Source organism: Gymnodraco acuticeps, unplaced genomic scaffold, assembly GCF_902827175.1.
Source record: "Gymnodraco acuticeps unplaced genomic scaffold, fGymAcu1.1, whole genome shotgun sequence".
NCBI classification, from domain to species: domain Eukaryota; kingdom Metazoa; phylum Chordata; class Actinopteri; order Perciformes; family Bathydraconidae; genus Gymnodraco; species Gymnodraco acuticeps.
This window is the reverse complement of record NW_022990981.1, coordinates 2,553,553-2,579,586: the sequence shown is the minus strand read 5'-3', so window position 1 is coordinate 2,579,586 and position 26,034 is coordinate 2,553,553.

Here is a 26,034-nt window from a genome sequence, read left to right as displayed (position 1 = left end):
ATTGCGGCTAAAACATACAATCACTGAGCTTCAACCATAGCTGAGGATCTTGGGTAATCAGTTCAGTGGGTGTGTATCGCCTATGTCTGTTTCCGGTGACTTTATTTTGAAATTCAGTTCCTGATGGACAAAAAGCCCGATATTATAGAATCAAACAAATAAATGAAAACAAGGATAATTGTGTGTTATTGTTGAGCAAATAACAGTGTGTTATTTAGAAAATAATAACAAATTAGAAGGAAAAAATACAGATTTCAGTTTTCTGAGGCTCTGAGCCCATTTATTTTCCTCACGGACGGCAAAAAAGGTCCGACATCATACGATTTAAAATAAAAACAATGATCGTGGCTTGATATTGAGTAAGAAAATGTTTTTATGAACCACACAGCTTCCGGTCTTCCAAGACCTGACCGGAAAAAAAGACATGGTGCAGGCACGAAACATACTACCAATAGAAATACATTGCTTTTAAAAATCGTGTCGATGGAAACAACTGAACATTTTCTACAATTATTATTACAATTAGCACCGAAGCAAAGACGTTTTAGTGGATAGTCGTATTGGTTCAGAGATGGAGTACTCGAGTCCTGGACTCGGACTCGAGTGCCGATTTTCGGGACTCGTGACTCGAGTCGGACTCGCGCACTGATTGACGCGACTCTGACTTGGACTTGTGAATTCTCGCGCATGATGACTTGGACTCGGACTTGGACTCGTGAATTATCGCGTACGCTGACTTGGACTCGGACTCGTGAATTTTTCCCCCCACGATGACTCGGACTCGACTTGTACATTGAAGCTCCGACTTGGACTCGGACTCGAGCAAGTTTTCTCTGGAGTCTGATGTCCTCTATCCTGGTGTGTGCACCTGCGAGGCGAGTTCACGTACTGGGCCCCGCTATTCCAGTCTAAAGATGTCTAGAGACACACCCCGCATCGTGCTGTATGCTTTCACACATTCTGCTTCCACATTGGAAAAGGCACTGGTACTTGCTTACCATGCTGTGAATGGATCTGGCTCTTCGTACATCCAGGACATGGTTAAACCGTACACCCCAGCGCGTGCACTACGCTCTGCATCAGCCAAACGACTCACTGCGCCCTCGCTGCGAGGGGGACCCAAGTTCCCATCGGCAAAAACACGTGGGTTTGCTGTCCTGGCTCCAAGATGGTGGAATGAGCTCCCCATTGACATCAGGACAGCAGATAGCTTACACATCTTCCAGCGCAGACTGAAAACTCATCTCTTTCGACTCCACTTTGAGCGATAGAACTATTAACAAAGCACTTATATACTAATAAAGGACTGGCTTATCTAAAGCCAGTTGAGTAGCACTTGAAATGTTTTGGCTCTATGAAACCTGATGTACTTATATGATTCTGTTTTCTTCAAGGTTGTGTCTTCCTGGTCGAATGTACTTATTGTAAGTCGCTTTGGATAAAAGCGTCAGCTAAATGCAATGTAATGTAATGTAATAAAAAAGAGCAGCGCAAAATGCTCGTTATGTGGAAACAATATTGAAGAGAAGGCTCCGTAACACATTACTCTAAGGATCGAGTTCAGACATATCTATTAGATATCTATTATATCATATCTGTTAGATCACGTTACTCTGATGATAGTGATCAAGACAGCCTGTCTTAACCACAATCATCAGAGTAACGTGATCTAATCAATAAATAAAGATTCAGCCTATAACACGAAAGCACATGGCTACTTAACATGCAGAATTATATCATTTTTTATGCTAAGTAGCCATGTGCTTTCTGGGGCTAAATCTTTATCAGTAAACCGATTTAACCGGTAAAAGTTCCTTCAAAATAAGAGTCCCGATCTTATTACTATCAAAATAAAAGTGCAAAACGAAAACTTTACCATAGAAAAATATTGGCATACAAATATAATCACTTCTCTAAAAGGTAACTCATTTTAAATATAGTTTATTTATATATAATAATAATAATAATAATAATAATAGTAATATTAGAAATAAGCTTTATATTTGTATAGCACCTATTACAAGAATTGTAGCCAAACTTGCTTCACAGCAGTTCAATAGACAGATTAGTATAACATGACAGGATAAAAGCAATGTAGAGGAGCAGCTACATTTCAACACATATATCCACGAAGATTAATACATGAAGACTTGTGACTCGGACTTGACTTGGACTCTTCTTAGGTGACTCGGACTTGGACTCGGACTCGAACACAGGTAATGATGACTCGGATTCGACTCGGACACTCCTTGGGTGACTCGGACTTGGACTCGGACTCAAACACAGGTAATGATGACTCGGACTCGACTCGGACACTCCTTGGGTGACTCGGACTTGGACTCGGACTCAAACACAGGTAATGATGACTCGGACTCGACTCGGACACTCCTTGGGTGACTCAGACTTGGACTCGGACTCGACTACGACTCTCCCTTGGTGACTCGGACTTGGACTCGGACTCGAAGAGTGGTGACTCGAGAGTGACTTGGACTCGTGAATTGGTGACTTGACTACAACACTGTATTGGTTGGTTAATGGTCAAGTTTATTCCACCTAGTAGAATGCAAACTTAACATATCATATAATTAGTAGTGTTGACATTTTAATTTCTTTAAATAAACAAACGTTATTTATGGTAACAAAACTAAATGATCTGTTTAATGTAATTTTCCAAGTATATTCCCATTATTTTGAAATTTCACCTCCATGCTTTCAACTGTAGACTTATGGCGCGTTTCCACTGCAGCGGGTAGCCCCGTTTAAGCGTCCTTAACCGTCCTCAAGCGGCCAGGCCGGTTTCCATATAGCCTAGTACCGGCCAGCGGGTACTTTTTCCTCTTTTTCCGGCCTCATAAAATCGTGGTTCCCTCAGACCAGGGCCAGGGCTGAACTAGTGACATCAACACTCTCGACTGCTGATTGGTCAGAGAGAATCGTCACAAGATTGCGCGCGAGTTCATCCCTAGCGTCGCATATATATCTAGAAGCAAGCTTGCAGCATTTTTATACACAGCATTTTGTAAACGGAGGAGCTACAAAAATGGCTACTTCTAAGAAAAGCACACCGTGGTCGACCGAGGAGGTGACGACGTTCCTTCATCTCATTGGGGATGATAAAATCCAGCGGGAGCTCGACGGAACAACGAGAAATGTAAAAGTGTTCCAGGATGTCTCTGCACAGATGTCCGAACGTGGATTTTCGAGGACTTTCCTGCAGTGTAGGGAAAAACTGAAAAAGATGAAGAGCGAATATCGCCAAGTAAAGGACAATAACAACACGAGTGGTGCGGGTCGCAAACAATGGAAGTGGTTCGATTTGTTGGACCAGATCTACGGCCATAGACCGGCCTCGCCTACACTGCGTTGCTAGCCCAGGTCCTAAACTGTAATGGAAATGCGCCACGGCCTGGGCCGGCCAGCGAGGCAGCCCGAGGCCAGAGCGAGGACGCTTAGGGACGCTTAAACGGGGCTACCCCGCTGCAGTGGAAACGCGCCATTAGTGACCTGGTTTTGAGGACTGTTTGACAGTTTTGGCTACAATTATGGTTTGCAATATTAACCAATCCTCTGGTTTGAAGTTGTATTTGTAACCTATTAAATTGATCTGTGCATGTTGCTGTTTACCAACATTTATGAAGATAAGCAGGAAATTGCAATCAAGACATGCTCATCCCAGACTGTCCTTGAGGCTTTGAAACAAGATCTATTTAGATTGTATGACAGAATAAGGAATATGGCCTATAATATCTACTACGGCTTTGTAGATAAGGATCAAATGAAGAGGTCTCAGCAAAATAGCTTGAACCCCGATACTGATTAGGATCCAATTATAGGGTGAGAAAAAATACTAATTAACTTTATGATGGTGTGTTTCAGACTCAGTCCAACTTACCGTTATTTTGTAATTGAATTAGATTATGAGGACAAATGCTGTTTTCTTCAGATGTCTAGTTAGACGTAGAACAAAAATAATGTAATATATATATGGTTAGTTATAAAAATAAGAGAATGCAATGTATTATTGAAAATATTCATGGCTATATAATTGATGGTGTTTATTTAGAGTCATGTTATGAGATATAAACAGGCAAGGCAAGTTTATTTATATAGCACTTTTCTGTACGCGACAATTCAAAGTGCTTTACAAAACAAATTAAAATACTTTTTAGGAATAAATACAGTAAAAACACATTATATAATGGCATTTTACAACAGGCATTACAAAGCAAAGATAATAAAATAATTAAAATAAACACCACAGGTATACAATACATGTTTAAAAGGCATACTGTAGTTTGAATATGATCATCTCAATTAAAAGCAGCGGCAAAGAGATATGTTTTTAGTCTCGATTTAAAAATAGTAAGCGTTTCTGCGGACGTGCATCATTTGGGTAGTTTGTTCCAGAGTGTCGGGGCATAACAGCTAAATGCTGCCTCTCCATGTTTTGTTGTTACTCTCGGAACCGATAGCAGACCCGTCCCAGAAGACCTGAGGCACCTTGATGGCTCGTAATTATGTAGGAGTTCAACAATATACTTTGGTCCTAAACCATGTAATGATTGAAATAATAGCAATAGTACTTTAAAATCAATACTTTGGCCGACTGGAAGCCAATGTAGAGATTTCAGCACCAGACTGATGTGATCCACTCTTTTAGTGTTAGTGAGGACACGTGCAGCAGCGTTCTGAATCAGCTGCAGTTTTCTGATGGATTTTTTTGTCAGCCCTGTGAATACACTATTGCAGTAGTCGAGTCTACTGAAAATAAAAGCATGGACAAGCGTTTCTAAGTCCTGTTGTGACATTAGTTTTTTAATCATCGATATATTCTTCAGTCCATCACTATACCTATATTTCTGGCTTTATTAGTGGTTTTGTAGTCTGCCGACTGAAGCTCTGCGATTACTTTTAATCGGTCCTTCTTTGCTCCAAAACCAATGATCTCTGTTTTTTGTTTGTTCAGTTGGAGAAAGTTCTGAGTCATCCAGTCAGTGATGTGCTCAATGCACTTGCTCAGTGTTCTAATCGGAGAATAGTCTCCTGGTGTGATTTTAAAATAAATCTGGGTGTCGTCTGCATAGATGTGATAGCTTAGATCGCTCTTTTTAATAATTTCAGCCAGAGGTAGCATATAAATATTAAAAAGCAAAGGTCCTAAGATGGAGCCTTGAGGAACCCCGCATGACATATTTGTCAAAGTTGATGTGTAGTTGCCTATTGAGACAACGTTTTTTCTGTCCTGTAAGTAGGTACTAAACCAATTTAGAGCTGTTGCTGAAACTCCCACCCAGTTTTCTAGACGGTCTAGCAATATGTTGTGATCAACAGTATCAAAGGCAGCGCTGAGATCTAATAATACTAAAACTGATATTCTGCCACTGTCTGTGTTTAAATTAATGTAATTTAAGACCTTTACAAGTGCAGTTTCAGTGCTGTGGTTAGGTCTAAAGCCCGACTGAAACACATCAAAACCGTCATTTGAAAACATGAAATTACTCAACTGTTGAAAAACAACTTTTTCAATCAATTTGCTTAAAAAAGGCAGGTTTGATATTGGCCTGTAATTATTCATTACAGTTGTGTCTAAGTTATGCTTTTTTAGGAGCGGTTTAATTATTGCAGTTTTCAGGGCCTGTGGAAATACACCTGATTCAAGAGAGTTGTTTACTATGTGTAGTATATCTGAGGCCAAGCAATGAAAAACAGTTTTGAAAAATCCTGTCGGAATAATATCGAGGCTACAGCAGGAGGATTTCAAATGTTGAATAATGTCTTCCAGGTCTTTAGCATTTATCAGACGGAATTGTGTCATGATGTCTGGATTGACTTTAGGTGGACACAGGGACAAAACATTGGCTGTACCTGATGCAGAGGCACTGACTGCCTGTCTAATTTGCATGATTTTGTCAGTGAAGAAGGAGGCAAATTCATTGCAGGCCCTGGTGGATAGAAATTCTGGAGCTACTGACACTGGGGGGTTTGTTAGTCTGTCGACGGTAGCAAACAAGGCACGTGAGTTGTTTTTATTTTTGGTAATGATGTCAGAAAAGAAAGACTGTCGTGCCTTTTTTATTTCCTGATTATAGACGCTTTAGACGAGTTTCTCTTTATATATTGTGAAGTGAACCTGGAGATTTGTTTTTCTCCACCTGCGTTCAGCTTTTCTGCACTCAGTTTTTGCTATTCTCACAGTCATGGCTTTTGTCCATGGAGATTTTTTCTTGCCAGATACTTCCTTTGTTTTAATGGGAGCAATGGTATCCATGACATTTGTTATTTTAGAATTAAAATGATCAACTAGCTCATTTACTGAGAAGTTAGCATGGGCAATTGAGGGAGTAAAAATCTGAGCAAACATTTCCTCTGCATTTTCAGTTAAGTGACGTCTAGTGGTTACCTCGTTCTTAACAGTTGTATGGACGGTAATAGAGCTCTCAAAGAAAACACAGGAATGATCGGAGAGCGCTACATCAGTCACCACAAGCTTAGAGATGTTCAGACCCTTTGATACAATTAAGTCCAGGGTGTGCCCCTTATTGTGCGTCGGATAGTCAGGGAGATGTCTGAACAGCGTGCTGCATGTTAGCCGCTAGCATGTAGCTACCCAACCTGCTGGGGTGGATTCCATCAGTGTTGAAGAGGGCGGGTCGGTCCCAGAATAGATTAAAATGGTCAATAAAACCTAAATCGTGAGCTCTGCAGGCGGATTGGAGCCAGGTGTGGAGGCTGAGGATCCTAGTGAAGCGCCCTGCTCCGTGGGCCAGCGTTGGGATCGGACCTGAGATAAAAACCGACTTTTCACAGCTCCGTAGAAGATTAAACAGTGTCTCAAAATCATTTTTTGTCAGCTCTCACTGCTGAATTAAAAAAACTAAAAAAAAAACTGTCCACTTTCTGCTCCAATCAACATGGTGGCTATCCTTCCAACTACAGCAGAAACTGCGCTGCTATAAATACTTTAATCTCAGCGTATCTTTGCATCCAACTATCTAGCAGATTGAAGTGTAGTTTAATGAATAAAGAAAAAACATAGGTAATAATATACTGAACAATTAAGTTTACCTTAATATTGTTGCTTTCAACAGTTATGTGAAATCTGTTGACATAATACATTAAATTAAAGTCAACTTTTCAGTTTCTACGGTGTCTTTTATTATCAGTCTTGAAATGTACAAATTGATGACTTCATCAACATTTGAAAGCATGTCCAACAATGGAAACGAGGCAGTTTAAAAATTAATTCACTGTATACCATTACATTTTCATAGATTGAAAATCCAACCGTATGTTAATATTAAAATTACAAATGTACATGAGAGAAAAATACAGTTAAAACAAGTAACATCTCTTTGAAAAGCAGCCTAAGATGACTGACAGAGCACACAAAAACAGATTCCACATGGATAATATCAAATCAATGTAATAAATAACACTGTGTGCAGAGCACCATGTTCCTTTAGAGTCATCCCAGGACTGTACGGCCTACCATGGTGTTTGTTTGCCATGTAGTAATGAACTTTCCTGATTCACTAAAACCGAGCTGCCGGCCTCACACTGTGACAGCAGCGCTCACAGCTGAAAGGGAAATCAGATCAACTATTAGCAGATGAAACTGAGCCATCGGTTCCATCTCGCTTGAATCTTGTTTGCCTCCGCACAACCTTCAGGAAATACACGGGGCCTCGGCTGGTACCACGAAATGACGCCCAGACACTGAGCACAATTAGGCCCCGCGTGGCATGGGCAGCCATTATGTATGAAATCAAATTACCTTCATTAACCTGCCAAGTTGGCTGAAGGCGTCACTACCCACTGGTTCTGTCCCCGCCCCAGCCGAGGAAGATGAATGACAAACCAAAAGAGGTGCAGCATGCTGATATCCCTGTGGAGCTCTAATACAACATCCCCTCCCAAAATGTTCTAATGCATTCATACTCATGGATACCATTTGTGCTGCCTGCACCACGTATGTTTTAATGTTGCACAATGAAATGCATGGCTTGAAAACAATATTGCACGCCATGAGATAATTAGCTCTCCTGGCTTGACAAATGGGCCAATACCTATGTGCATACATGCTTTGAGCACTGCATAAGTTGCCTTCATGAATAGGCATTGTGCTGCAGCCCCCGTTGTAATACATATTGCCATAACTCTTAACGCCTGAACAAAAGCGGCACAGAAAAAAAGATACATCTAAATTTGCACCATACCGACAAAATAAAGGTGGAATAAATAAAGATGTGGGATCATGGAGGAGGCTAATGGAACACATCACAGTCTTGGAACTATGAGGAGGTATTTTTCTTTCCCTGTTTTTAAAAAGTGTACTGACTTTCTACCACTGACCTCATTTTCCACCGCGGAGGATGTCAAACAGTGTTGAATATACACTCTTAGAGGGAAAAATCTCCCTCTGAAAATGGTTATTTCTCACAGGAAACCACGGATCAAGTTAACAACAAAATGCAATCCTGTCTGGTTGCAAGCATAATCATTTGGCCTTATGTAAAATTGCCGGCAGAGGCACCGGAGGAACTGATATTTGTGGTGACTGGCTATCAGAGGCAGCATCTGAGGTAAGTGATTCTATTTAGATAGATAATAAATATGCGGTCATGGGGAACCTATATCCAAAAACCACATAATGACTTTCTGCTGTGGCTGGAGGAGGAGGATGTCGATCAGTCTTTAGAATATTTACAGCAATTGGCTCCCCTTCATCCTTCTCGCTGCTAATTCTATTTCCTCTTCATTACGGACACCATATTTTTAATGACAGAGGCCTTTCCCCAGTCGGAACGTCTCCTCAATTCTTATATTTATCAATCACACAGAGGCTTTTAGGCTGCAGGCTCACGGTATCACATGGTGAAATCAGTCTTGAATTCCACTTAGCCGATGCACTGGCTGACTGGGGAATTAGCTTGAATGCTATTTTGAGTGATGGTCATGTAACATTTCAGAGACAACTGGAGAACAAAAGCAATAAAAGCCCTGAAACTTAAAGTGTGTGCTCTATATATGTGCATTTTTTAATTGCAGACACCACGATGTAAATTGTTGGACTGAATAACTTGTAAAAATGTGGACCTTGATAACTAATACATTATGTATGCTTTGTCTGAATTGATTTATTGCTACTAACACATTGTATGCTTGTGCCACCTGAAGCAGAGAGATGTATCAATATAATATAATATCCTCAAATGAGAGTGGATATTATTTGGGATATTTGGCTGTGGTAATATTGTGAATTATTTTTCTTAAGTCTGCATTACAGTGAATTGTCCTTATTAGACTCCTCTAGCTGAGTGAAATGAAACATGAATCCCTGCTGCTGGGTCCTTATGTCCACATTCTTAATTATAATGATTATTATTTGAAATATTGTCTGAAATAATTAATGAAGATATATATTTTTTATTATTTCAGAAGGGAAATGCAAAATAGTTCTATGGATGTTCTTGTGAAAAAAACAAATACATGCATGGTTCAGTAGCAAGAAGTGTTCCCTTTGACTACAGATTACTAATAAGAGCTACAATTTGACATTAAATAGTAAGAACCTATATTACATGTATGAGGTGCAAAATACAAAATAAAAAGACCAGTATGTAGATATATTAGACTTTAAGTAATTTATGAAGCCCAATAAGATATAGCCTAATATCTCTATTTACAACATGAGCTTTTTGGTGCGGCTGATGGGGTGTAGTAGCTGCGTCGGGAGAGCAGTGACACTGAACTAAAGCAGTAGTCTTAGTTTTATTTATTCAATACAACGAGCCAAATAAGATAATCCTCTGTACAAGTGAGGGGAACTGCCGGGAAATGTTTTCCACTATACGAGCAACCCCTTCAAGAATAAGTATTAACCTACCGATTAAAGCAGCTTTAAGTTAAGTGAGGAAAATCATTTTACCATTTCAATCCAAGCACATTTCACACAAAAAAGGATAAACTGTAAGGATTATGGAAGCACAATTGGAGACCCTAGATGTCCTTTTTTAAATACAGGCTGTGATAGTTGCCATGGTGGGAACATGGGAAGTGAAAACAGCAGGAAGACGAAATAACTATAAACTTATTGTTGTTATAAATAAGGTGTGATAATAATGTGGTAAATCCAACTTGAATGTCTTAATGAATCCTTTCCCAGGAACCCTGCCGACTGTGAGCTGACTTTGGAGTGATGGTTGCTCTGAGTACTGCAGGCTCACATGATGCACACTGGCCCAAACATAACTTCTCCCCTTCCCATTATTTACAAAAGAAGGGACTGTAAAGCATTGAAAATGTGTTGTTTAACTGTCACAAACAAACACATTTAGTTCCTTAAATCAGAATGTTATCAATTTGGTCCAAAACAAGTTCAAGCTAAAGTGCAAAAGTCAAGCAGAGCAATATTGTTAAATGATCGGATGCCATTGATGTGTACAGGGAGACAACAGGAAGTCAGCTCACAGAAGAACCTGCTTTATGAAGCGGTGCAGAAACGACACATTTCTTTGGCAGACCCGGAAGTCAGCATCACAAGGCTCCATTGACAAAAGCAATGGGATTATTTTATTGGATGTGGGAAAATAGCAGAAAACTTTAGCAAACACACATTTATGATACGTATAAACTGTGTTCAGCAGGATAATCTCCAAATATTAATAACACCACTTTTTTTCAAAGAGTAAATGCAATCACCACAATGAAAAACCTAACGTTAGGCTCTAAAGGAACTACATGAAGGTCACATGACTTTACACCAACACTAAACACTAACCTTTTGGGGCACATTAGAGCTTCAGACCAGCGGGCTATTCACAGATCTGTTTCTAGAATGAACCGTGAGACTCTCCTTAGTTTGTGTTAACCACAGACCTTATCTCTTGAAAATAACCAAAAACACCTTTAAAAACATTGACTTTGAGATGAAGGAACAGGAAGTGGTAAAATGGTAACTCCTTTCCGGGATAAGGACTCATTCCTGAGTACATGCTAAACGAGCAGCTTTAAAGGAATAACTTGATTCCATCTTAGAACCCATTATCCATTTTATTTTAAGTGATTCCAAACAAATCAAATGACAATTGTTTTATATATTTCGTAAAGCACTTTGAATTGCCTTTGTGTATAAAATCTGCTCTACAAATAAACCTGGCAAATTAAGATGTCTTACTAAATGTAGTCTGAGAATTAAACAGTGCTCTTACATTCAGGGTACATTTTCCTGCTTTTGTGTGTGATTGAATAAATGAGTGTGTGTGCAGGTGTTTGTGTGTGACAAGATCTTAAATACAGTACTTCACCATCTCCTCACATCTCATGTCATTCTCAGGGAGTGTCTCCAGGATGACGGCAGACATGCATTACGGTAACTAAGGGAATCCTGGGTAGTATGTCATTGATTGACTCTAATAGGTTACGGTAAATCACTTTTTTTTTCTCTAATCAATTACTCTCATTTATTTAGTGGACCATAACTCTATTTGTGAATGAAAACCTTTCTCAAAAGACAAGAAAAATTAGCTTGTGACTGCCGGATTGTTGGAAAAGGAAGAAAATGAGGTGTCTAACCCAAAGTGACATTTACAAATTACCTGTTAATATCAACTGGGTTGAGGGATGATAGAACTGAATTGCACTGACAGGAGGGTAACCGGGTAATGAAAGCCCAGTCTGTGGTAGCTAAATGGGTGACCTGCGCGTGGAGACGAAGTGGGTTTATCCATGTGAGCACCTCGAGGACTTCCAGCGTCTGATCTGAACTGTATTCTGTCCACGCCCACCTGAGGGGCCGGTGCCACCCTACAATCTACTTTTGGGCCAATGAAGTGGCCGCCGGATGATGAATAGTTATAATCAGCGCGTCTCAGAGGCCTGTGCTCAGGAGGATACTCACCATGCGGAGAGAAAACGTCCAGGTGTTAGAGTGCAAGGTGAAGTGGCGTGACTTACACCGGTGTCACCTTGCATCCGTCCCCGCTAATGTCTGCAGAAAAAGTCCCTCTCAGTGCTGAGACAAAAGCCCCCCCCCCCCCCCGCAAACATTAGGGAAGAGAAAACAGTGCCAAGTGGAAAACGGGTGACATTTGAATTGAATACCCCAATAATGGATGCAATCTCTCTCTAACCTCCATTTAGCTGGCAGAGCCGAAGCAGCACAAAAAATCAAGAAAGGATCCCTCAGGTCAGTGGAAACAGAGGACGCTATGATGCCTGCTCTGAAAGCATCGCGCTAGATGCAAGAGGGGAGATAAAAGCCTGCGTACCTATTAGCAGAGGGGACAATGTATGGTTTAAAGAGTTTTCCTGGAATCTGGGTTTAACCAACCCTCCTGTTCGGGTCAAATCTGACCGATTTAATATTTTGATCAATCATAAATAGTGTGTTTTACATTTGATTGCCCCTAGGCCTTATGATATCGTCCACAGCAGGCATTTGAACATATACAATTGCTGATCACTACTTTCATTGCATTTTTTAGGCTTAGTCAACGTTGTAAACCTGTGCTGATCCCAGTCAAAAATGACCGCCATAGAAAATTAATAGGTAACCTAGATTATGTTCATACATCAGATAGTACACACCCACCACGTCGTTTTCGGTGTCTGTTCTTTGCAGTAATTCATGTAAACCACGCTGAAAAAATATATTAAGGTACATCAATTCACCATCAACTAGTTGTTAATTAACATGCATATTAGCAGTATATTGGCTCTTTATTATTCATTATAAAATACTTATTAATGCCTTATTCTACATGACCATATTCTACAAGTAGGCCATTAGTTGAGAGTTTTTCCTCAATAACCCTCTAATTGGTGCTTATTTATTGCAAGTAAGGAAGTTGTTTGGTCTTAATATGCTCAATATGGGCCTAATAAGGCAGTAGTACCACAATAATAGTAATTCTCCAATAATAACACTTAACAAATATCCTCTATCCTTATGTAACAATACATGAAAGTATAAGTGTTAAGTAAGTCGAAATAACTCAAAATTAGGAATTTCTATTGAAGAATATGTTCCCTATTTCAAAGTGAAGTCTTGTTCATAACCAATAAGCTAGTAATTTGACTCTAATTGACCTGAACAGGTTCCCTATTCTAAAGTTGCCTCCTCTTCACACTTTGTAAATACATTATAGCACACAACTACTGAAATTAACCTCAACAGTACATGAACAAAGTAGGCACACGTTGAAATATCTGTTTTATTAAACCACTAAAGAGAGGTTCAGACACATTCGAAAACATGTCAAGTTTCTCCAAGGCTGAGAACACATATGCAGCCTGTATACTTCTTAATACAAACTGAATTTTAACAGAGTTTATGTATTTGTGATCATACTGTGTGACCTGCTTGTATGTACTTACACAATAGGTGTAGGCCTACTGTTCTCTCTCTGTGTTGTACTGTCTCACTTACCTCATTCACACCAACGGTGTTTCAGGGCCGGTCGGAGCTGGAGCTTGAAAAGCACCGGGTTTTCCTCTTCACACCGCAGCGGAGCAGCCTCTTAGCTCCGGAATCCGGTTCGTTTCAAGCACCAAAAAATTGTCCGGCCAGAGCAAAAGCAACACATGCGTCACGCTTACGTTGAGGCGGGGGCAGAGACAGATCAACTCCTGAACAACAACAAAAAGCCCGCGTTTTATCCAGTTTGTACAACGATGGAGAAACTTAACAAGAGTTTCAGAGTTTCAGTGTTTCTGCCATAGACTGTATATATAAAGGTTTCTGCTCATGGTGAAGCAACGTGTCTGCGTGTTAAGGTGGAAACTGAGCATTCACGTTGATCACCTCTCATTATAACTCATTATACATCTATAAAACTATAAATATTAAACTTTACTTCACGTGTTCATTTGAGAACAGCTGTTACATACCTGGGTGAAGGTTACAGTTCATTTAAATGAAAGATACAACGTTACTCCACACTCATGGTTCAGTCCACCTTAAGAAATAAGACCGACCTCGGAAGCAAAAAACCTTTATTTACACGAGTACACTTTGTTATAAGAATATAACTAAACCACAGAAATGACTCCGGAAAAGCTGCAGATAGAGCCATAAGAAATGCAACTGATTTCATCCGCGCGGTTTGGCTTTATGAAGCAGGCACGCAAACGGTTACGTCATGACGTAAACGATGACGCAACGACGCATTACCAGTCGGACTCTGGGCGGTGTAAAAAGAGCCAGAGCTGAACCGAAGAACTGGTTCTGAACCTGAAAAGCTCTAGCACGGAGCTTGAACCGGAGTTGCGTTGGTGTGAATGAGGTAAGTGTGAACATAGATTAAACAGCCAGCCAAAGTATTTTGAGAGCCAGGGAATGAGCAGTGACGCTCCTTTATTGAATTATTTGCAGTCCACTGACATTCAAACGCAGTGGCGAACCGTGTCTATCACAACTGGACCTTCTGTAGCAACACACTCTCACTCCATAATCGTCCAGGAGCGACGTTTGGTCAGTGTCCGTGGTGTGCAGTTGTGACGCTCCTAGGCTCCTTCAGCTTCATAAAGGGACGCAAATAGCTTTCAACTGATTGCAATGTATTCCCATCTGCGGCGGGATTTGACTCTCATGGAAGCACGGCATTCGTTTGTGTCGGCTGCCCTTAAAGGCAATGTGAGCGTCCATTCTCATTGGATAACGGAGAATTGTACACCCGGAAGTAAGTATTCTCCTTACTGTCGATTGATTTTACAGTGATATCTGCACTACTCATCGACTAAAAAACACCAGATTATCCTTGTTAATTACACAACATTGATTGGTTTAAATTGTGTGCAATGCTTTTGTATTTTTCCCCTTCGATTCGGAGAAACACATATTTTTTCGGAGTAAAGGATGGCAGAAGACACGACACTACACTACCCAGAATCCCCAGCTATCGTTTGGACTACACCAGGGGTGGCCAACCAGTCAGAGGTTAAGAGCCACATTTTTTTCTATGTTACTGCAAAGAGCCACATCAAAGACACAGTCACTGATACCGCTTGTTTCAGTTTTTTGTTTTCTGGAGACAAGATTTCAACCACGTCACTGATGCATTTTTGTGGCATTGGGATATATTTTTTTTTAAATCCTCTGGAGCAGATAGAGGAGCTTATTGTTATTGATTAATGCATCAGTGTTTCTTAGGGTCAAAAACACTAAACTCACAACTTAAAATGAAAGCGTTTAGTTTATTTAATAAAAGAGCACATGTTCAATGTGAAAAATGCCAGTAGTTATAGATTATTTGCAATTTGGTGCTATATATTTAACAAAAAAAAATGATATATATTTTTTGGGCGAGGGGCTCCGTTGGTGGGGCGCAGCGCCCCACCAAGACAATGGTAGGCGAAACACTGGATAGTGTTTAATCAAAGATAGGTTTCCCCCCCCTCAAAGGTGATGATTCACTGCATCGCAGGTATTATTGTGATTGGCTCTTGGCCCACATCAAAATTACCTGACACCACACATACGTGGGGAGATGGGGGAGAGCCGGGACGAAAGTAACACGGGACGAAAATAACGGAGCGATTTTATCCGAGCCCAAACAACTTTGACCGGCCAAATTACGTCAGAATTATCAGCATTCAATACTTAACAGACCTACTAAATATCAGGTTTAACTGTCAGGAGTAGTGTTGTCACGATACCAACATTTTGGTTTCGATACCAAGTCAAGAATTGCGATTCCGATTCTTTTTCGATACTTTTCTTAAAAAAAGGGAAACAGTCTTAAATGTAATTATTGTGCTTTATTTCACACCAGAACCATAACACAACCTTTTAAACAATGAGAACAATACATAAAATAAATGACAAGAATTCGTATTAAATAAAAATTAATACATGTCTTACAGACAGGCCTCGTGGTGTCCGTAGGCTTGCCCTCACTGTCAGAGATATAGCTAAAATACATCAAAATGTCGCTTCTGGCGTCTTTTTTGTCAACAAGCCGAGGCGCAGCGGCAGTTGCACTCCCACTTGCAGCCATGCTTCTCGTTTTCTCACATGCTCTGGCAGCTAGCGCGTGCATGAGAGAGGGGAGGGATTTAGAGCGTGCTTGAGAGGGGCGGGACTGCAGGCACGGCTGCAGTGCAGGGATTGGAAGCAGAGCGCTGAACACACGGCTCTTATTAAAACGGCGCTTTCTCACCGGAGTACTTTTCCCCGTCATTCTTAAAGTACCGATAGGCCTACTAATGAAACGGAGGAATCGTAACGTTTTTAACGGCAGGGTATCGCGGTATACCTTTCAAGTATCGGTACACCGTGCAACACTAGTCAGGAGTCAGCGTCTCTCCTCCAAACTCACACATATACAATTCGATATGAACTGAAGAGCCGCATGAAACTAGGCAAAGAGCCGCATGCGGCTCGAGAGCCGCGGGTTGGCCACCCCTGGACTACACCATGTGCTCTGTTTGACAAACCCCGTGATAGTCCTCAAGCTCTGTGATTGGAGAGTGTGCTCCGAGGGTTACGCCGAGCCTCGAACAGCACTTGAAATGGGATGGAACCACGGCAGACTGTCCAAAACTGGATTTGAACGGGTCCACCGCGTCCCCCCCCTCCCCCACCCCGTCCCCAGAACTACACATGCTGGCTATTGTGTTTCGCAACATGTTCTCTATCTATGGCACGTCTCTACTGGGAGTTGTAGTTTTAAAAGACGTTTTCGTATTTCCCATAATAAGAAGTTGCCAGTATTAAACTGTGTACATCCCTGGAGGTTTAGGGGATAGGAAACACTCAAATGTAAAACATATAATTAATAAATGGGTGAAAATTGCTTGTGCCCATAATGGGCAGCATTAATATACCCACATGCCAGCTAAGGTCAGAAGAGCTTTATTTAACAGCTGGTCTTATGTTTTTGACCCCTCCTGTTGTTAATTGATAACATTACATTACATGAATTGATAAGCCTGAAACATGCACTTGTCAAGGTTCAGAGGCACATTTTGCAAATATGGCAGTAGCCATCGATCAGCTTAAGATAAGATATACTTTATTGATCCCAAGTTGGAACATTTGCGTTACATCAGCATGTGTAACAGTTGTAAATATGCAGTGGTGTTTATTTGTAAATCATTTAGTATAATCACACAAATTCTGTGTTTTATATTTAACAATTCTGTGTTCTTTATTTATTGATTGTTCAATACCTGACAAGGCCAGAGATGAAATATCTACATACATCTTATAAGAGTATAATACATTATGTATAATATCAGTTAAAATAAGTGCTTCAACATAGATAACATTGCTGGAGGTATGCACAAATATTGATAGATGTCTTGTAATGCGCTATTGAGGAACCTGCGACCCAAGTTTTTCATTCAATGCAGAACTACACCATAGTTGTGTAGGCCTATATTATATGTCAATAAACCTTAGAAAATCTTGAAATCTTGAAAGGGATGTGCAAAATAGTCATTATATACAGTCTTTAATTAACTATTAGTAGAGAATAACGAGTAATGAATATACTATATAGGGATCCTATTAATATCTAATAATAAAAATAATGAAATTCAATAACATGCTTTAACCACTAGGTGTCCCTTTATATCAGCTGTGCACCTTTATGGTGTAAATACAGCCTATCTACCAATTGGATCAAATATAAAAGTCAGCCGAATTAGTGTTGATACTGCAAGGAGACGTATTGTGTGAAAAGAAATGTAAGATGTTGTTTAATGGCTGATATATTTATGATCCACGTCACGTTTTCAGTTCCTCATGTTTGTCTAGAAGTCTTCTCATCAGGGCTGTATAAATACAGAACTACGGCAGATATGTAATATTTAATGCAGCCGAACCGTGTATTACAATGCCGTTATGTGATGACTTTCAAAGAGAAAAGCAAGCACACTCGGAATAAAGTATTATTTAATTTTTTTTAAATGTTTTCGGTCTGTTTCCGGTATTTGTTAATGACGATGTGCTGTGAGATGTGAGACTGGAATTGCACAGGGGAAAATAACGTATCTTTAGATGCGGATTTTGTTAAACTAATACGTTTGCGCTGTGGACCAACTCTATACATTGACGGGGAAGGGGGTAGCAATAAAGATAACACCATTAAACAGTTACACAACATAACAGAAATAATATCGATAGCAGCGTCCCTAGCAACCACCTTGGTAACAATGAAAACGTTCTATGGACGCAATTTCCTGAAGTAATCTTCGTAATAACTAGCAAACTAAAGATCATGTACATCCACTGCACACATAATCTGAAATAACAACTCATATTTCTCGCATCAAATGACATCAAAACGCATTTTAATGGCCAAACTAACTTTAAAATAGGCATTTTCCACCGAGAATAAAACGAAGTTCGGCCATGTTTTTTTTTTCTGCAGGGAGAAATTTGAAGATCACGTGACATAGACGCCAGCCATTGGAAAAATGGTGAAAAAAACGGGGTTTGTCAAACAGAGCACATGGTGTAGTCCTAAACGATAGCTGGGGATTCTGGGTAGTGTAGTGTCTTCTGCCATCCTTTACTCCGAAAAAATATTTGTTTCTCCGAATCGAAGGGGAAAAATACAAAAGCATTGCACACAATTTAAACCAATCAATGTTGTGTAATTAACAAGGATAATCTGGTGTTTTTTAGTCGATGAGTAGTGCAGATTAGTGTTGTCACGATACCAACATTTTGGTTTCGATACCGATACCAAGTCAAGAATTGCGATTCCGATTATTTTTCGATACTTTAAAAAAAAGAAAAGGGAAACAGTCTTAAATGTAATTATTGTGCTTTATTTCACACCAGAACCATAACACAAACGTTTAAACAATGAGAACAATAAACAAAATAAATGAAAATAATTCGTATTAAATAAAATTAAGCATCATCTCAAACAACTTTTTTGTTTTATAAAATATAATTTTTTTTATATTTTATTAAGATGTTAATTACAGTACAGTACAATTACAGTAATATAAATAATTATTGACAAAATGTATATTGCAGATGTTAGCCACATTGGCAAGTTAGCTAAAAAGATAGCCATATTAGACAGTTATCATTGCCATTAATTGCCTCGTCAAACTACGAAAACGTTCGTTTGTCACAAAATAAATTACACTTGTTTGACTTAGATTTGAGGGCATGGGCTTGAGCATGATGTAATTATGTTATCTATCACATTCGCTAACCTGTCTGTCTTTAAATTCTTTAAACAGCTCTGGATTCCGGTCGGCGGGTGCTTAGCCAAGTTTGATGTGTTGGCTCCCTTGGTTTGCAGGGATCTAAAACATGTCTCACAGACAGGCCTCGTGGTGTCCGTAGGCTTGCCCTCACTGTCAGAGATATAGCTCAAATACTTCCAAATTTAGCTTCTGGCGTCTTTTTTGTCAACAAGCCGAGGCGCAGCGGCAGTTGCACTCCCACTTGCAGCCATGCTTCTCGTTTTCTCACATGCTCTGGCAGCTGGCGCGTGGCCGTGTGCACGAGAGAGGGGAGGGACTTAGAGCGCGCTTGAGAGGGGCGGGACTGCAGGCACGGCTGCAGGGAGTGGAAGCAGAGCGCTGAACACACACGGCTCTTATTAAAACGGTGCTTTCTCACCGGAGTACTTTTCCCCGTCATTCTGAAAGAACCGATACTAATGAAATGGAGGAATCGTACCGTTTTTAACGGCAGGGTATCGCGGTACCTTTCAAGTATCGGTACACCGTGCAACACTAGTGCAGATATCACTGTAAAATCAATCCACAGTAAGGGGAATACTTACTTCCGGGTGTACAATTCTCCGTTATCCAATGGGAATGGACGCTCACATTGCCTTTAAGGGCAGCCGACACAAACGAATGCCGTGCTTCCATGAGCGTCAAATCCTGCCGCAGATGGGAATACATTGCAATTAGTTGAAAGCTATTTGCGTCCCTTTATGACGCTGAAGGAGCCTACGAGCGTCACAACTGCACGCCACGGACACTGACCAAACGTCGCTCCTGGACGATTATGGAGTGAGAGTGTGTTGTCTGTAGACACACGTACACCCCCGCCGCCCCCCCTTCCAATTCTTTGAATTGTGGTCTTGAAAAGGGTACTCACAACAATTCCGCAACAACTTCATCTTCACCTGTTGCACTTGTAATTTCAACGTTAAAAACAATAAAACGGCATTAATTGCTTCGTCGCATTCATTTAGATCATGGGTGGGAAACGGCCCGCGAGACAATTTTCTACGGCCCTCGAGGTAATTTCGTCATTTCAAAAATGTCAGTAGGCCTACCCATAAGGAGCCGTACACATGCCACAGTTGTTGCGTGGCTGTGTCTTTAGTTGAAAGCCCAGTGGCGATCTGTTCATCTGTCATACTGATCATACAGTCAATAACTCTGTTGTTATTAGCATCTGGTTAGCTAGCTATGCTAACGAATATAAGAAGCTTTTTCTATTACCAGTGAGGTAAAGGCACATCTTTATATGATCATTATAGTTGTAAAAAAATAAGAAAATAAAGTAAACAGTGTGGTGACCACCTATTAATACACTGGGACATAATTCATACATGGAACTACAGTTGGGGGTATTGTTCCCACACGGACATGTTATGTGTTTTCTATACATGTTGTGTGCCCTCCTGTCTTCACTCTCTTCTTCCCGGACTGCAACCGGACAACATGACCTTAGTTGCTTCTAAATAAAGTACCCTTTTGCACCTTCCTTGCACCACCTCTGACTCCCTATCTCTCGGCACTACAACAGGTATAAACTACTATATGACAGTAAAAAAAGTTGTTATTAATAAACAAGAATACAATTTGAAAGGGTAGTGATTTGTAAAAATATCCATAAAGAAAAATTAATCTGTTAACAATTCTGTTTCATATGGGTGTTGAGAGATGTATCCATAGATCTCTTAATGTTGCTCTCAAAGTGCACCAGATTGATGCTTTTAACTTCAATATTTAAAAAATAATCTTCCCGAGGGAGCATGCCCCCCCCCCCTAGAGGAGGTTAGGTCCCCCCCCGACTTAAATCATGTTCATATGGATAGGAAACTAAATACATTTGCACACATCTTGTGTCCATATCTTTCTGTTTTGGTGGTCATGCCACAACTGTGCATGTGCATGCATGCGCGAGTCATGGTAAGATATCTGGATTAAGAGGTTGCTTTTTCTTTGCACAGCATGAAAGAAAGGCCAAATGAATGGGCTGTGATTTTAGTATTTTTAAGCAGAGGTCAATAACTTGTATGGCCCTCTGAGGATATTGTACAAATTGAAATGGCCCTTGAGAGGAAAAAGGTTCCCCACCCCTGATCTAGATCCTCTGTCTCGAGCCAGTTAACTAGCGGGCCTTCTAGAGTACCTGGAACCGAGGGGAACTCTGAAAGAATACGCCCATTGGCTACAAATCAATATATGATTGGTTGATCAAACTGTCAGTCCAAACGTACGCTCTCATTCAGTGCAACGGCCAGGGCAATATATCAAGGATGTAGAATACCTTGGTTGAAGGATATTCTACCCAGAGACCCAGAACAAGATCTGATTGGTTGCTTTCTTTTCTAACACAAAACCACTGAAATGCGTAGTGCATGGTCCGAGAAGGACAAACAAATCAACGTAACACTGTAATATTACAGATCAACAACACAGATACGATTCTCATTTATTCATTTTATATACATTTTATTACATTGTATTTATATAATTAAATCGATTTTTTGTTTGTTTTATCTGAGTGTTCCAGGGTATTCTCTGAATACCTTGAAGGCCCTGACGGTTTGCCACTGTTTAAACGGAGTGAAACTATAAAAAAAAAGAAGATACAAGGCACTTAATGATCTCATATATGCAAGTGTAACATACACAGATTAATACTTAGGACCGCTAAGTGTAAACAAGGTAAATATTGCTAATGCTAGCTGTAGCATACCCCTCCTAAATATGGTCGTAGACTTTACTGATGATTTAGAATTTATTGAAACTCCAGAGTCAACGTAAGAGCTATAAAGACAGAAAAAGAACAAATACATTTAGGCTCAATCCGTATTAGAATCACTTTAGCATACTCCCAAAAGTTAACTGTAAACAGACAGCAAAGCTACAACACAGTTTATAAACAAATTAGGACACAACCTACAATTTTATATTATAGTAAATACCAACCTTGTGCCTCTTCGGGGGTGCTAACATTTAAACATACACTTTATTATTTACTTTCTCTGTCTTTATAGAAGATATTTATTTTCGCAGTCATGTTGTTTCCATAGCAACAACAACTTCCTGTCAACAGTGTAAACTCGCCTTCAAAATAAAAGCATCTAAATAAAACAGGAAGTTAACCTAAATTACATTTAAGACGTATATAAAACTGCAACGAAAGCAACAAAAACAATGCAACATCCCCTTCAGTCTCACAGAACACAAATGGGGTTATTTACACTATCTGTGCAATAAGCATCTGTATGCTAACACTAGCGCGAATGCTGACGCATTTTCTCATTGAGTTCTCATCTCCAAATGTCATCACATAAACACAATACATGTTACTAATCCTTACAGTGTAAGTGTAAGGCTTACACTTACAGTCATTGCTTTCTGACGGACTTGACCCTTTTACTCTTCAGGTTGCATAGGGAAAATTAGTAGCAGTCTACTGCCTTTCTTGGGCGGTGTCCGTCAGACAAAAAATGTAGAGCCAATCAGGAACTGAGAATTTAGTCCAACTTCCTTTTTAATCATACTCTCTCACACTCATAACTATTCTTATGCACACATCCTATACCAACCCAGTCTCATGGCATCTATCTATTGATTTTCCCCTTTTTGTTTCGTGTTGCACAGCACGATTTTAAAAGCAATGTATTTCTACTGGTAATGTGTTTCGTGCCTTGGAAGACCGGAAGCTGTGGGGTTCATAAAACATGTTCTTACTCAATATCAAGCCACAATTATTGCTTTTATTTTAAATCGTATAATTTCGGACTTTTGTTGCCGTCTGTGAGGAAAATAAATGGGGCTCAGAGGCTCAGAATACTGAAATCTGTATTTTTTAAATCTTTTTTTCCTTCTAATTTGTTATTCTTTTCAAAATAACACACTGTTATTTACTCTCCAATAACACACAATTATCCTTGCTTTTATTTATTGGTTTAATTCCATAATCTCTGACTTGTTTGGCGTCTGAACTGAATTTCAAAATAAAAATAACCGGAAACAGACGTAGGCATTTCGAGCGATTACCCAAAATCCTCAGCTATGGTTTAAGCTCGCTGATTGGATGTTTTAGCCGCAATGCATGCTGGGATTTGGTGTTTATATGATATGAAATCCGGAAAACATTTTAAAAGAATAAAAGAATACTTAATTCCGAGTGTTCTTGCTTTTCTCTTTGAAAGTCATCACATAACGGGATTGTAATACACGGTTCGGCTGCATTACATATTACAGATCTGCCGTAATTCTTTATTTATAGAGCCCTGATGAGAAGACCTTTGGAAAAACTGGAAGAAATGCCGCCGAAACTGAATACTTGACGTGGATCATAAATATATCAACAATTAAACATATTCAATTTCTCTTCACACAATATGTCTCCTTGCAGTATCAACACTAATTCGGCTGACTTTTACATTTGATCTAATTCATAGATAGGTTTACAACATAATGGTGCACAGCTGATATAAAAGGACTTGTAGTTTTTAAAGATATTACTGATTTTCTTTGAATGTAAGAATGTAAATACTGAGTCTGAAATAGTATAGCAATATGCTGTAAAATTATTTGAAAGCATGAATAAAACTACACATCTTCAGATGTTGTACATACATAAGTATCCTACACTAATAATACAAAGTTATTATGGCTGTGTGTACCTTGTGTGCACCGCCTAGTGGTTAAAGCACGTTATTGAATTATTGTTTTTATGTGTTATATTTGATGAAAAAATATTTAGAGTACATACTTTCATAGGGGGAAAGTAGAAGGTCTGTGATAGAAATATAGAATATAAAATATCAAGAAGATACTGTAAGTGATCTCTACAATAAAACAGTTTAGTGCAGGATGTACAAAGATATTAATATGAGGAGGTGCAAAACAGAAAAACGAATTAACCTTTATTAACACATTAAAGAATACTTTAGATTAAGGTCTTCTTTTAAATAAGAAAAAAGTTTTGGGAGTATCTATCTACAGATAAATATTAAGCCTGACAACGTACTTAACGTCTAATATATTGCTTTCCTGCAATGTTAACTATGTTGAAGCACTTATTTTAACTGATATTATACATATTAATTATACTCTTATGTATGTAGATAGTATAATAAATGTGCAGAATATGACAGTTTAATGGTGGAGGTACACACATATTGATAGATGTCTTGTAATGCACTGTTGAGGAACCTGTAACCCAAGATTTTCATTCATTGCATAACTACACCGTAGTTGTGTATATGATATGTCAATAAACCTTTGAAAATCTTGAAAGGGATGTGCAAAATAGCCATAATATACAGTCTTTAATTAACTATTAGTAGAGAATAACGAGTAATGAATATACTTTATTACTTGTTTCCATTCATGTCAATTGCAGATAAATGTTTAGTCTTCTCAAGCACCAGCTATCAAATATCTCTCCTGATTGTTGGCACTTGACAATCACCTTCCCTGAATTTTACTCAGGTGTAACTAAAGTCTGCTTTAAGGGTAGTTTATATTTCACATCATTAATCAGAATCTGCAAAGTAACTAAAATAAATGTAGTGGAGTAAAAATACCAGGTTAACCTCTGAATTGTAGTGGAGTAGAACAAAGTAGTACATGCTGCTGTAACAAAAACATTTCCCAAATTGGGATCAATAAAGTATCTTATCTTAAGATGATCGATGGAGTAGAATTACAAAGTAACAATGAGCTGTAATGTGGGTATATATTAATGCTGCGCATTATGGACACAAGCGATTTTCACCCATTTATTAAATATATGTTTTACATTTGATAACACCAATGTGTTTAATACTGGCAATTTCTAATTGTGGGAAAAACTAAAACGTTCAGTAGAGACGTCCCATAAAACATTTTGTGAAACACAATAGCCAGCATGTGTAGTTCTGGGGGGGCGTTCGATTCCGGTTTTGGATAGTCTGGCGTGGTTTCGTTCCATTTCAAACAGCTGTTTGACGCTCGGCGTAACCTTGGCGCACTGCCACTCCAACATCCAATCCCAGAGCTTGAAGATTAATCATGGGGACAGTAGTCCTAAACCATAGCTGGGGATTATGGGTAGTGTAGTGTCTTTGGCCATCCTAAACTCCTAGAGGCCTACGTCTGTTTCTGGTTATTTTTATTTTGAAATTCAGTTCCTGACGGACACCAAAAAATCCAGAGATTATGGAATTAAACAAATAAATAAAAGCAAGGATAATTGTGTCTTATTGGTGAGTAAATAACAGTGTGTTTATTTTCCTCACAGACGGCAACAAAAGTCTGACATTATACGATTTAAAATAAAAACAATAATCGTGGCTTGATATTGAGTAAGAACATGTTTTTATGAACCACACAGCTTCCGGTCTTCCACGACCCGACCGGAGGAAAATACGTGCTGCAGGCACGAAACATACTTCCAATAGAAATACATTGCTTTTAAAATCGTGCTGTGCAACACCAAAAAAAGGGGAAAATCGTGTTGGTGAACACGAATCAATAGATTCAAAATCGTGTTGGTGAACACGAAATGCCATGAGACTGGGTTGCCTATACACCTGTTTATGTTTTTATGTCTCATGTGGAACCTACTTGAGCAGGTCTGCCTTGAAAAAGAGATCAATGATCTCAATGGGATACACCTGGATAAATATATTGTCATTCACATGAACTATTATTACCTCTTATATAAGCTATTATTCAGCCTTTCATTCACTGCTATTCTGTTTTACACATATGACTATTGTTAGTAACATACTATTCCCTCTTATATAGATTATTATTCTGTCTTACATACATTGTTTACCGATTACACACATACTACCATCCTCTTTCACATAC